Source organism: Sapajus apella, unplaced genomic scaffold, assembly GCF_009761245.1.
Source record: "Sapajus apella isolate SASKATOON/1434 unplaced genomic scaffold, GSC_monkey_1.0 scaffold5, whole genome shotgun sequence".
Classification (NCBI taxonomy): domain Eukaryota; kingdom Metazoa; phylum Chordata; class Mammalia; order Primates; family Cebidae; genus Sapajus; species Sapajus apella.
Window position 1 is genome coordinate 27,812,291 of NW_022436945.1, and position 12,735 is coordinate 27,825,025.

Here is a 12,735-nt window from a genome sequence, read left to right on the forward strand (position 1 = left end):
TTGGCCAGGCTGGTCTGGAACTCCTGACCTCAGGTGATCTGCCCTGAGCCTTGGCCTCCCAAAGTGCTGGGATTACAGGCGTGAGCCACCTCGCCTGGCTAGAAATGTGATATTTTGATCCAGTGGTTTCAAAATCACCTATAACCCATTGTCTTATACCCCCCTTCCCACCCCCCGGTTACTCCATAACTCTCCAGAACACAGTTGGCTCCTACAGATAATTTTACAATGGTCAGAATGTGAGCAACATTTTATGAGCTGTGGTATGCTTTCTCTAGCCTCTCCATGACAGCTGCCTTCATGGAGAGTCCAAAATCAAGACTGGGATGAGAGGGCTGTTGCTTAAGGCTTGAGTCAGATGTTGGATCTCCCCAGCAAGAGAATAGGTCATTTCTGCGACCTTCCCTTTTATCCTTACCAGAGTTCAACATCCACTTTGGCAGAGAAAACAGAGTACCTACCACAAGCACATGAAATTCTGAAGCGTAACCCATCAGACTTCTCAGCCTGTCCCTCAAGACTACCGGGTCATCACTAATTCCAGATCCTCCTTACTCCAGGCTCCACCCTCTGCAGGGTTCTACATCTTCTGAAAGGGCCGGTGCAGGGCACCCATGCCTGGCCATTTTCCTAGGTCAGCTCATCCTTGTTCTCACCATTGGAAGTCAAAGCTGAAAAGTCTGACTGGGTTACACCCGGCTTACTGGCACTATTTACTGGTGTGCACAGCAGATATGATTTATGATAAGTCTGTTGAAAATGTCACTTTGGGGCTTTGAGGTGTGGTGGGGGAAGGGGGATGGGTGCTGCATTTTGTTTTGGGAAAGAGGGTAGGACTTTTGCCTATGGTTTTCAAACAGGAAGAACAATTAAGTTCATGGTTTGATTCCTAAAGAACCAAAAAGTGGAGCCAGATAAAAATCACACCAGTAGGCATTTGGGAAAGCCCAAGCCTTTTTCTTTTCCAGGAGAACCTTGAGTTTGAGTTTTCAAAATGAACGAAATATTTCCAAGGAAGTAAAAGTGGGCCTCCTTTGCTGGCCATCCTTCTTCCCCCATACCCTCTTCCTCTTTTCTCCTCCCTTCCTTCCCCTTTTCTTTTTTCATCTGCCCTCAGTCACCATCTGTACTACTGTAGGAAATGGGAAAAAGACCTACGCTAAATCAGCATCCTACTCTACCTCTTACAAAGTCGGGAAAAAATCTTTTAAAAAAAATGTTTGAAATGATTGTGCACCTCTCCACACCTCTGTTTGAACCAGGGCTGTCATTTCTGATAAAGGCACGGTTTCCCGAGATCGTGGAGAGCTCAAGTGAGGAGCTTTAAAAACCCTGACTACCGCCAGTCTTGTTTCGGGTCATGAGTGCACCATTGGTTACCCTGATGTTGAGTCAGCATTCTGCAGACCACATAAAGGTCAGGTCTGTCTTCACAAAGTGAAAGTGCTGAATTATATCGAAACCATAGAAAAAAAAAAATAAGCCAACCCTGCCTCAAGTCTCTAAGTCTCCACTCCCACAGTTTGGTTTTTATCTGGAATTACAGTAAACTCATTTCGGCATGGTTGCGGCATGTGGTATTCTGAGTAACTGACGCTTCTACCTAATTGCAAGTTGCCACACACTCTCTACAGCCCTTCTTCCTTTCCCTGTGCCAGCTCCTCCGTCAGTTTCACCAACTCGCAGGTCCAGACTTGTCTCCTTTCCTGGGTGGGGCAATAACTCAGTGGCCTGAGATAGACTATGGTGGGCGGGACTTCAGAATTCGGGCACAGGCTGGGTACAAGGGCTCACGCCTGCAATTCCAGCACTTTGGGAGGCCAAGGCTGGCAGATCACTTGACGTCTGGAGTTGGAGATCAGCCTGACCAACATGATGAAAACCCATCTCTACTAAAAATACAAAATTTAGCTAGGCGCGGTGGCGGATGCCTGTAATCCCAGCTACTCAAAAGGCTGAGGCAGGAGAATTGTTTGAATCCAGGAGGTGGAGATTGCTGTGAGCCGAGATCGTTGCCACTGAACTCCAGCCAGGGTGACGGGTTGACTGTGTCTCAAAAAAAGAAAAAAGAATTCAGGCACAACCGGAGTTGGACTGTGTGAATCCTGAGAGTCCTGGAGCCCCTTGGCTGCCCACCCTGCATTGTGGGTGAAGAGTCAGGAAGGTGTGTGCTCAGATTCAGCCTCTGTTATGGCCTCTGATTACTCTGTGACTGCTGGCAAATTGTGACCTTACCTGTAAAGTGGGGACACCAATACCCCCTCTCAGGACTGTTGAAAGACCTGGGGAATGATGCATGTAAAGTCACTTGGCACAGAGTAGGAGATCAGTGAATGTTGGCTCTTTCCTTGTGTCCTCATCCCCCACATCACAACCTGCTCAATTATCCGGAGCCATGTCCCAATCTCTCTTCCTCCCTCTCGGATGGTCTCTCCCTGCCTTGGGGCCTATCTCCTCTGCAGGAGGGTGAGTTTCTCCTCCCACTGGGCTGCACTGCTCACCTGGCTGCACTGGCTGCTGAGCTTGGGGACACAGATTGGTGATCCTGGCTGGTCCCCAATGGCTGGATTACACTCACTAATGCCAACTGGTCTCAACTTTGCCTGAGTATGCACTGTCCTTTGACCACTACCCCTCAGGCCACTGGGCCTCCTTCCCCAGCCTGGCCTCTGCAACCAGAGTAGAGTCCCAGACCACTCCCAGTGCTCACAGGAGCTCCACATCTCATCTCCCTCCCTCCCTGCCACCCACCTCCCTGCCGCAGTTCCTGCCCTAGTGCCCAGACCTGCTCCCATTATGTCACATGCCCTCCATGAATGGCTAATTTACAAAGAACCAAAACTCAAAAAACACACTTTTAACCATATTGAGTCTAACTGTCTCTTTAATCACTTCAGAGGCAACTCAGGATCTTAAGAAGCCTGAGGATTGGCTTCCTAAGCACCAAGCCTTCTGGAAAATGGAAAGCACAGGAGTAGAGTTAGGAGAATAATCTGAATGGTATTGATCTTAATACACCCTTGAAAACTGGGTGACTTTAAGCAAATTGCTTCATGTCTCTAGGCCTCAGTTTTCTTATCTGAAAGGAAGACAGTTATACTCATGAGGTCTAAGGATCATGTAAATAAAAGGACTTGGTGAATTTTAAAATTCCTGATATCAGTTTGATGTTTCCATTTTCATAAAAGGAGAGATTTGGCGTTATTTAGCTGTTTAGACCCTGAGGGCAGAAAAGGGTTACCTAATTATCATTTCGCTATAATATTCTTTTCCTAGTCCGGCTCTCTGAATAGGCTACTCTTGAGGCCAGGTATTGTGCTGGCTACTCTATGTAACCAGCTAGCACCAGCTTAATATGCAGCTCAAAGCAGGCACTCAATGAGCATTCACTGGATACATGACTTCGCATGTACGTCATTGTCCTGGCCAAGCCTGGTGATCATGTCTCTGTTGTACTCTACCTGCAGGAAGAATCCTTCCAGCCTGGCAGAAGCTCCGTCAAATGAGGAGAACTGCTCCCCTCCCCTGCTTCATGCTGCCAATCCCACCAAGACACGGTGAGGACATCCCAGCAAATGCAGAGGAGGTCAGTAAAATCCAAGGAGCTTTTTAATTTGTTCTGATGCTACTGCCCACAGGGCACTGTGAACTGGGCCAGCTAGGCCTAGGCCATGCAGAATGGTCAGCTGAGGGCAGAGACAGCCTTTCTCCCACCGGTCAGGCAGCTTCTACCACTTGACCTTCCCTGTGCCTGCAGGAGGCTTTCTAAAAGACAACCGGTGAAATTGAAGCCTTCATTCGCTCCTTCCTTCCTTCATTCATTCGTTCTACAAACATGAATTGAACACCTATTATATCCCAATGGCTGTGCTAGATGTTGAAGAGGCAGAGTCCAGGCCCACAAAGAACCTTGGGACTCCTGAGGGAAACAAGCAAGGAAACAGACAATGACAATACAGTGTGATGAGAACCAGGACAGAGGCAAGAACGTGCTGTGGGAGCACACGGGGGTCTCCATGCATGACCTTGCAGAACATAGGGTAGAGGGTGCCACTCCAGAGAGCTCTGGGTGGGGCGGAATTTAACCTCTTGAAAAATGAGAGGCATTAGGTAGGGAAATCGAGGAAGTGAGGGAAGTGAAGGAAGAGCATTCAGTAGGACACATGGACAAAGTAATAGCACGTGCAAGAAAGAATGGGTTCAGGAAGTCGAAAATGGGGATTTAGTGAGCATAAATCCAGAAGATGAGATACGGATGTAGATTCCACACTCCTAGGAACAAGGAAAGCAATGTTCTTTAGTGGAGACTTGGGTACTGGAAAGACAGGTGGGAGGTGATATATAAAACTTTTATCTGCCCTGTTTTATGGATGAGAAAGCTGAGAGTTGAAGAGTGGAATCACACAACAAGTAACAGATAGATAGATCATCGTAGTTAGAGGAGCTGGTCCTGTTGACCCACACCAGTGCAAAATAAATCAGCTTCTCAAATGGTACAGAGACTCTGGGCCCTGTTGTGTTGGAATTCACTTTCCCACCCTCCCCTGTGCAATGAGCTGCCTTCTTCACAATTCATCAAAGAAGGTAAAGACAGCCATTGCTCCCTGCTACAGATGGTAGTGGTGGCTGAGAGAGACCCTTAAAAAGTTATTGAAGGACTCCCTGCTGTGATCTGAATGTCCCTCCAAAATTAACATGTTGAAATCCTAACTCCCGATGGTGGTGGTATTAGAAGGTGAGGTTTCTGGGGGGTGATTAAGTCATGAGGGTAGAACTCTCATAAATAGAGCTAACGCCCTTAAAAAGAGGCCTGAGGAAGTTCTATCCCCCCTTCTACCACATGAGAACACAGTGAGAAGATGCCATCTGTGAGGAGAGGGGCCCTTGCCAACCACTGAGTCTGCCAGTGCCTTGATCTCGGACTTCCCAGCCTCCAGAACTGTGAGAAGCAAATTTCTACCATTTTTAAATTTATGGTACTTTGTTACAGCAGCTTGAACTGACCAAGACACTCTGGACTGCCTGCACAATGCTTACCAAGAGGTTCTCTGCAGGCCTTAAAAGTTCGAAGCCCAGAAATGGCCTCTCTTGAATGAACCTCCTTGGGTTTATGAATGGAATAGCCATACCTTACGTCTTTTTCCTTTGAGATTCATGCTTTTCTAATATTGCATTTACTACCCAAACAGATATTTCTGCTGATATTCATTCAATCCTACAGAGGTAGACATCTAGGTAACATTTATTATTTGCAAAATTTTTCCTGCCTTTTTTCTTTCTTAAGAAGTTGTACCTTTTTTTTTTTTCCATTTATAATGAATCAGGTATAAGACACAGCAAATCATTCTGGACTTATTTTTTCTCTTTTTTTAATTCATAAAGGTTGTAGTTGAATAAAATGTAATTTTTAATGGATATACATCTCACAGAGTACATATCTTTCAGGTAAGGCTTCTTTTTTCTCATATGAACAAATAGCATGTGAAAAATAGCAAAATAGATCATAAAGGCATCTGCATAATATATTGCAACCTTTCCTAAATTATTCTATCTTGTTCAAAATGAGGACTTCCGAAGCTTTAATTTCCTTGGCTCAATACATTGTAAGTATTAATATATATCCATTGATTCATTTACTCATCCACGTAGTATCAGCTTCATAATATATGAGGCTCAGTGCAAAATGAAAAGACGAGGCCTCTTGTTCAAAAATTATGAATTTTCTAGATGGCGGCCAGCCACAGTGGCTCACGCCTGTAATCTGAGCACTTTGGGAGGCTGAGGTAGGCAGATCACTTGAGGTCAGGGGTTCAAGACCAGCCTGGCCAACATAGTAAAACCCCATCCTGCCAAAAATTAAAAATTAAAAAAATCAGCTGGACGTGGTGGCAGGCACCTGTAATCCCAGCTACTCGAGAGGCTGAGGCAAGAGAATCATTTGAACATGGGAGGCAGAGGTTTCAGTGAGCCGAGATCATGCCACTGCACTCCAGACTGGGTGACAGAGCAAGACCCTGTCTCAAAAACTAACTAAATAAACAAGTTTCTAGACGGTGACAGCATTAAGCCAAGCATTTAAGCCACTTGTCTAAGCATGAGTCCCTCTGTGACTGCACATTTTCCCCACCCAGGAAGCTGTCCCTGAATCCACCAAATTATATGCCAGGCCCTGGAAATACGAGGGTGAGCCAGTCAGATGTGATCTGTGCCCTCCCCTGCAGCTTGGAGAAGAAAGGCATGAAGGGAACACTCAGTGACCATGAGGTTTAATGAGGCCTCAGATAAGGGAAGTGCTGGGTCATCTGGGAGCTACCTCATTGTAGAGGTCAGCAAAGACCTTCCTGAGGAAATGACATGCACGTTGAGGTCTGAAGCTTGATGAGGCTTCAGCAGGACAATGGTAAGAGGGAAATTAGTTTCAGCCAAAGGAAGAGCATGTAAAAGAGACTGGAGAAAAGGCTGGAGAGTGTGGCATGTCTGAGGAAGCACAAGGAGTGTTCCACGGCTGCAGCAGAGAGAACATGATGGGCATGGCTGAGGGCAAGAGGGAGAGGCAGAGGAGACCCAGCCCTGAAGGGAGGTTACATGGTCTCCTAAAGGCAGCGGGAAGCTCGTAGTGGGTTTCTTGGGCCTCTGTCAGCAGCACCATGGGCCAAAGAAGGGAAGAAATCAATGGTGGTGTCAGGGGAAGAAAACCAAGCTGCCCTTCTTGGTTCCTGTTGAAAAAAGAAAAAAAAAAAAAAAAGCAAAAACAAAAACAGGAAGTTAGCCTGCAGAGTTGCATCGGCAGGAAGTCCTGGTTTGACAAGTCATTCAGCCTGTGCGCTGGGCCATGGACCTACCACTTTGGAGCTGCTGCTACTCCACACCTGATCAGCAAATCAGAAGAGCAGGACAGACAGATCCTTCCTCTTCTACTGCCAGAGCTCAGTTAGTGGGAAATGTGCTCCCAGCCTCCTGGTGTGTCGCTTAGCAACAGCGTCCAATACTTGGTGCATAGGTGACCGGCGCTCTCCAGGAAGGCTTTCAGACTGACTCTGCACCCAACGTGCCTGTTGGCAGTCATGTATTTACTGGTTCACCTCACCTACCAGACTATGTGTTGCTTGAGAGCAGGAGACAGGTCTTACTCACTTTTGAATTCTAGTTGCTCACAAAGTAAACCATAAATGTATTGGCAAATTGAATTAACTGACATCAAATCTAGTTATATCTGAGGTATAGTATACATTCAGTCATTTGGGGGAGACAACTTATTTTAAAGATATAAAATTTTTATAAAGGAAAACTATTTTGAGTTCTGTGTCAGGGGCTTTAAGATACACTCTTGACATCCAATATTTTTCTAATTTGGGACTTTTCAGAAATGGTCACAGCAATGTCCATTTGATACAGTATCCCTGGCAGACAAGGATTATGTGTTTTCAGCTTTGAGTTTCCACATGGCATGGTATATAGTAAGTGATTCATTATTCAATGAATGTATAGATCACACATGTCCATGTACACCAATTCACACATACATTTTGCATTATTAAAGGGTTTTGCAGATACAGATTCAGGTAGTTTGTTTAAATATATGAGAAAAATATAAACAGGAAAGTGCACCATGGTATATATGATACATATCTAAGATGTGAAGATTATGTTATTATGCAGTAAAAATCATAAAGGTGGATGATTATTTTGATTATTCATCAATAGCATTCCTCCATGCAATGTTTAATGGAAAAATATATAAGGAAAACAAAGGCTTAAAATGCTACCTATCTTCAGACTTTTAAAAGAAATAGTCCTGGTCCAGTGGCTCACACTTGTAATCTCAGCACTTTGGGAGACTAAGGCAGGAGGATCACATGAGGCCAAGAGTTTGAGTCCAACCTGGGCAACACAGAGAGACCCTGTCCCTACAAAAAATTTTAAAAGTAGCTGGGCATGGTGGTACGTGCCTGCACTCCCAGCTACTTGGGAAGCTGAGGCAGGAGGTCTGCTTGAGCCCAGGAGTTAGAGGCTGCAGTGAGTGTAATTGTGCCACTGCAATCCAGCTGTAGCCTGGGCGACAGAGAAAGACCCTGTCTCTAAAAAAAGAAAGAAAGAAAGAAATGCAAAATGGTTTAGAGAAAATGCTATAACTGTAAAATCAATTCAGAGAGGAAATGTTCAAGAATAAGTGATTTTCAAGAAGTATAATTTTATGATCTGACATCTGAGAAACAGTTGAACAAATGGAAGAATTGTCTTACTCCAGAGTATTAGAAACAAGCCAATGGGAGGGTGTTTAGGGAGCCAGTTGTAACTAGAGAGCCTTCTGCAAAAAGAGGGGGTGGAGTTTCTGAGGAACCAGACAGAGCTGGGATTTCCTCAGCTGTGTTTGCAGTTTTACTTAGATTCTGTTCAGAGTCATTTCTAAAATTTAATAAGAACAGATGCACTTTTTCTTACAGCCCCCCAGCATCTGGAATACAAATTCCCCATCCTGTCACTGACCAGCTTCTCTGTCCTGGGGATTCCCACCTCTCTTCCTTTGTCCCCAGGATTCATGGTTGTGACCAGATTGCAGACCCTTGCTACCTGATAACTGGCCTCTGTCTCTCCTTCTCCCATAAACAGCCAAAACAAACTCCACTTGAAAACAAACACACTCATTTTTTTAAAAAATTTATAAATGAAAGAGGTTTAATTGACTCACAGTTCTGTAGACTGTACAGGAAGCATAGCGGCTTCTGGCTTCTGTTTCTGGGAAGGCGTCAGGAAGCTTACAGTCATGGCAAAAGGAAAACAGAGAATGAGGCGTCTCCACACGGTAGAAGCAGGAGCATGAGAGAAGGTGGGAGGTGCTACACACTGTTTTTTTTAACCACTGTTTTTTTTTTTTTACATTCTGGGATACATGTTTAGAACGTGTAGGTCTGTTTCATAGGTACACATGTGCCATGGTGGTTTGCTGCACCTGTCAACCCATCATTTTGGTTTTAAGCCCTGCATGCATTAGGTATGTGTCCTAATGGACTCCCTCCCCTTGCTCCCCATCCCCTGAGAGGACTTGGTGGGTGACGTACCCCTCCCTGTGTCCATGTGTTCTCATTGTTCAACTCCCACTTATGAGTGAGAACATGGCGGAACCACACCCATTTCTTTACATTGAAAGAGACCTTAGAGAACATCTGACAAAAGGGGCCAGTAGACTTAGTGTGACTGCCATGAGATCATAGAGCTATTTTCGTCACAAAGCCAACACTAGAACCTTGCTCCATCCCCTGATGCTTCCTCTACCGCTTCTCAATGTTCATCCCAGCAGCCTCAGTTACAATTGGCTTCCTAAAGAAAGTTTTCAAAAACATGATATATTAGTCATGGAACTCTAGAGTACTCTAAAAGGTGACTTGTAAATTCACCTGATGCATTGATTTCCCTGGTGGAAATAATTTGAATGCTCCCTGGCCTTGACTAATCTTTCTGCATGCATGTATGTAATTTGTATGTTGGTACATGTGCTGCTTTTCATGCTACTTTTTGCTTCATATGAACAGCCACATGTAAACACTTTCCCAGCTTTCTAGAGCAGCGCTGTCCAATAGGGCTTTCTGTGATAATGAAAATGCTCTTTACCTATGACAGTAGTCACATGCTGCTTTTGAGCACCCGAAAGGCTGGTGTAACTGAGGAACTAATCTTTTCTTTCATTTCATTGTAATTCATTCAAAAGTGAATTTCAGTAGCCACTTGGCCAACACAGTTCTAGAGAGTCATTGTGTTTCTCACAATGGATACATAAAATTTCAATTGTATTGATACTTTGGTTTATTTATTGTTTCTCTGTCTTCATTCAAAATGCTTTTCATTTTTGCTATTACAGCAAATACAATATTCTATACAGCTATATATACACTCCCATAAAAAAATATTGCTTGTATGGTTTTCTTCTTTCGATTTATTTGCTTAAGTTTCTGCAAATAAAACTCCAACTGCGTAGTGTTTTGACTGAAATGTTCCTTAAAATCCTCAAAGAGCCTCCATCTGTCTCTTCCCCTCTTATCCTCCTTTTACATACCCTTGGGACCAAGAACTCTGTCAAGAATCCGGGCCTTCCGATGCTAAGTCCTCTGCTGGGGCCGCTCTCAGCCCTTTTTCTGTGCTTTCTCATCCTCCCTGAGTCATGCTTTAGGGCTCCTTTCCTTGAGCAAACTTTATCCTTTTTTATCGTCCTTTGGAAACAAAGAAACAGGTCATTTTGATTTAAGGGATTTGCCACTAATCCAGACAAAATAGAAAGCACAGGGATGTTGTAAAAGTTCAGAATCTGGACGTAATCCACAGCTCCATTCCCAATTCCTCACTCCTGGCCAGGGATGGAGAGGGCCTGCAAACACAGCGTTTGAAGCCAGAGAGATCTGGTGTGATTTGTTCCCCTGAGCAACATGGGCTCACTAGGGGGCTTTCCTTATTTCCCTACCCCTCAGCCTCATACGTCACAGTCACCTCCACAAAGAGGACGCCCAAGAAACGCAGCAGAGGCAATATAAACTCAACCCCGTCCATCAGAAAAGATCAACAGGCCACCCTCCAGATCACTCAGATGGCGAATGCTGTTTTGAGCAAATCCACTCAGGTTTTCAGGTTAGACAATGTGATGGTTAATATTGAATGTCAACTTGATTGGATTGAAGGATGCAAAGTATTGTTCGTGGGTGTGTCTGTGAGGGTGTTGCCAAAGGAGATTAACATATAAGTTGGTGGACTGGGAGAGGCAGACCCACCCCCAGTCTGGGTGGGCACCATCCAATCAGTTGCCAATAGCTAGAATAAAGCAGGCAGGAGAAAGTGGAATGAGCAGACTCTCTGAGTCCTGTGGCCTCCATCTTTCTCCCATGCTGGATGTTTCCTGCCCTTGAACATCAGACTCCAACTTTTTCACCTTTTGGACTGTGGACTTAAACCAGTGCTTTGCTAAGGGCTCTCCGGCCTTCAGCCACAGTCTGAGGGCCGCAGTGTCGGCTTCCCTACTTTTGAGGTTTTGGGACTTGGACTGGCTTCCTTGCTCCTTGGCTTGCAGACAGCTTATTGTGGGACTTCACCTAGTGATTGTGTGAGTCAGTTCTCCTTAATAAACTTCCCTTCTAAACATCCATCCTATCAGTTCTGTCTCTCTAGGCAACCCTGATTAATACAGATAATGTCAAAAATGAAGCCAGCACTGAAGGGGCATAACATGGAACTCTAGAATCACAAAGCAGTAGGAAGAAACACTTCAGGTAATGGTTTCCCAGGAAAAAAGAGATGGGAAAAATAAGGAAAGTTATCACTAGATTACATGAGATAACTCAGTAAGAGAGATACTCTTAAAACTGTGAATAACCACAGGTAAGACAAAGAGAATATCAGGCAGGCAGCAAGAACCCAAGGCTGTTATCCTTAGAAAGAAAGATGGCTTGCTATAGCTATCAGTTCATAGATACGCCAGTCAGAACAAAGGTCAGGATTATTTCAGGATTTTAGGATTCCCATGCTTGTCCCCACAGGCAACTATCATGTGGGGAACTGGTCTGAATTAGCCTATAGAAGACAGCAGAGCTTACAGAATGAGAACCCTGATCAAACCTGAAGTCCAGCTATGTCTGGAATTTTCATTTCTATTATATCCTTTTTCTCTATGGCTGTGGTCTAGAGCCCTATGGCATTTCTACTATGAGGCTCCTGGATGGTGAGCTATTCCAGAGAAATGTAGTCTTATAGAGATGAACACTTTACAGAAACTACCTCTTTCATTATCTGTGAAAGTTGAACATTCACAGGGAACAGGAAGGGAGGTACTGGAAACTAAGTTGAGTCTGCCGCTTAATCATTTGATCATTTGAACTTTGCTGGGTGTCAGCTTCCTTATTTACAAAATAAGAATGTTAGAACAGATATATGGTTTTAAAATTTAATTTTGACTTAACAACAAAGTTTGAACTTAATTTGACAACATAAAATTTCTCCATAGTTTTCTCCTGAATTGTTACAAGCATGTATTAATCTGTTCTCATGCTGCTAATAAAGACATACCCAAGACTGGGTAATTTATAAAGGAAAGAGGTTTAATGGAGTCCCAGTTCCATATGACTGGGGAGGCCTCATAATCATGGTGGAAGGCAAAGGAGAAGCAAAGGCACATCTTACATGGCAGAGAGTTTGTGCCGGGGAACTCCCATTTATAAAACCATCAGATCTCATGAGACTTATTAACTACCCTGAGAACAGTATGAGGGAACTGCCCCCATGATTCAATTATCTCTGCTTTACAAAATCAACTTAGAGCTTCATTAATATGTGGTGTATTATTGCACATTCACACATTTCATGCAAATTGGAGCCCCAGATCAAGTCATGTGTCCCGCCCTTGACACATGGGGATTATTACAATTCAAGGTGAGATTTGGGTGGGGACAGAGCCAAACCATGTCAAAGAGTAACGAGCTCAGTAGAGAGTGCAGATAAAAGTGGAGGTGTTCTGTTTGAACAGGAGTGGGGCCAGAGCCCATCCACTCAGCCTCCCTACAGCCCCTTAGGGAAGCCTAAAAGCACCTGCAGGGAAGTCCAAGTCACCAGGTAACACAGCCTGAGAATGTCTGGACTAGGAGCTCCCTGAGTTCCTAGCTTGCCTAGTTAGGAATCGTTAGTGTTGGAGATACAGGTTTGTCCTTCAAATTGTTCTCAGTCTTCTAGCCCATTGATCCTCCTCTTCCGTTTGACCTT